Below are 2288 nucleotides of genomic sequence, written 5' to 3' on the forward strand. Positions count from 1 at the left end.
GAAAGTAAATGAGGTGTCGGGTTCGGACATCAAAACTTATTTGCTCAACAAAACAATGGGGTTTTAAACTAGGTGCGTGCCAAATTTGACGGATTAATTTTGAGTACGTGGGCACCTACGAATTTATTTCTAAAATTTTTGAACTAAAAAAAGGGGGTTACTAAAGATTGTCTTCAAAAAAAGGTGTTTAGAAAAGGAAATAGAAAATAAATGAGGTGTTGGGTTTGGACACCAAATTTTATGTGCTCAATAAAACGAGGAGGTTTTATAATAGATGCGTGCAAAGTTTGGCAGGTTAATCTCAAATACGTGACCCCGTATGAATTTATTTCAGAAAGCTTTGAACAAAAAAAAAGGGGTAGATTTGCAAGGTTTATTGTTTTAAAAGGAATTTTGGTATTTTGAGCTAATTGACAGAAGATAAGAAATGGGGTTTGATTGATGACGTGCGCGCATGGTCACTACATGGAACTTGTCACCCAACGGGAGTTTGGGGATGATAACTGATTTTTGTCGAATGCCCGATGGGGGTTCAGAAGCCGAGTCACGGTGGAGGCCGGGTCGATGCTCCTTTATGGAATGCCGTCTAAGCGGAGGTTCTAGACGATGCTGTGCCCGACGGAGCGGTACGATGTCCGGTTATGTTGAATGACCACCGACTTTCAAGTTAGCCGTGGCCAATGAGTCATAATAACTAGAACACACCTGAATGGTTGTGATAGCTGTGCTTGATTATGAGACAAAATTGTATGGCATGATATGGGACCTACGGGTGTCAAGAACCGAACCGAACCGAACCGAAAAATTCAATTTCTTCGGTTTGGTTTGTATTTGGTTCGGTTTTCATTAAAAATCAATATTTTTTTTTGTTGGTTAACCGAACTGAACCGAACCACAAACCGATAAAATCAAATCATTAAAATTTTGGTTTTATTCTCTCCTGTCTCCTCTGAGTCCTCTTGTGTCTCACTGTCTCGTCTTGGTCGGCTTTGGAGTTGGAGGTGCGACGGCGACGGCGACGGCGATGACAACGGCGACTGCGACGACGACGACGGTAGGGACGGCGATTGCGATGGTGACGGCGACCGATTAAGGGATGGAGCCCATTTCTTTTGCAACAAAGCTTGTCTCTCCCCTTAATCCCGTCTTCATTGGTCAAGAGGGGGAGAGAGACAGAGAACAAATCAAGGGAGCGAGGAGCCCAAAAAGGTGATCCACCGTCAACACCGCACCAAACAAAACCAGGTAGGTCTTCTTTGCTCATGTATGCTCCGTTTTTGCAGGGCGTCGAACCGGATCTTGTGACTGACCAATTCACACGAGCTCCAATCCTATTGATTCTCCATTGATGTTTCTGCGCATGCTAGTATGCTTAGTTTAAAGCCTAGGCTCAAGTTGAGCTTCGATTGAGGCAAAATATTCTCGTTTCATTAGTGCATGCCATATGTTCGTGATAATGCCTAAAGGGAGCTGCGTCCTCGTTTGAAGAGGGTCTTTTGAATCAAAACATCTAATTTAAAAAAAAAAAAAAATCATAACTTTCGACTTCAGTTCATTTAGTCCGCATTTGTTTACTTGAGATTTAAGTTTACGGCTATACATATTTGCTGTTTAAAGATAGAATGTGTCAGTTTGTAAATCCATGAGCATTATCCTTTTGCTAGGAAAAGAGTGTGTGCAGATATTGGTGAGAGGAGAAGTTGGCGTTGAAGTGGCCGTGAGTTGTGAACAATGGGCTTGGTAGGTTTAATGAGATTTGGGTTTTTGGTTGATTGAGAGAGTTTGGGTTGGTTCAGACTCAAACAGATTCTAGACCTTAGTTTTAGACGTAAGGGGAGATCGGCATTCTACTGGTTAACCGAGAGAAAGAGATCGAAGACAGAGGAAGCAACCAAGAGAGAGTGAGCTGTGAGTGAGAGGGAGGGAGATCCGAGAGTGAGCTCGAGGTAGAGAGGAATCTAAGGGAGGGGAATGTTGGCTCAACAACGCCTAGTGAAGTCCACTCTTCTCGGTGAGTAACTATAGCCGACGACGCCACACTAACAAAGTAAGCCCATGTCCCCCGTTTGCCTGCCTTGATCAAACCGTCAGAGCAAGGCTTGCTGACCCGGACTTGCTTATGCATGTAAATGAGAAATTCGCTGAGCTTCCTTTGGTTGCTACAAGTAGAGAGCATCAGGGAAAAGTGAGAAATTCTCTGTTCTTTTTAGTCTTTGGCTGCTAGTCCCTAAGGTCCTGTTTCTTGGAGTATTTTGACTTATTTATACATATTTTATTTCATTGCAGTG

Source organism: Eucalyptus grandis, chromosome 3, assembly GCF_016545825.1.
Source record: "Eucalyptus grandis isolate ANBG69807.140 chromosome 3, ASM1654582v1, whole genome shotgun sequence".
Classification (NCBI taxonomy): domain Eukaryota; kingdom Viridiplantae; phylum Streptophyta; class Magnoliopsida; order Myrtales; family Myrtaceae; genus Eucalyptus; species Eucalyptus grandis.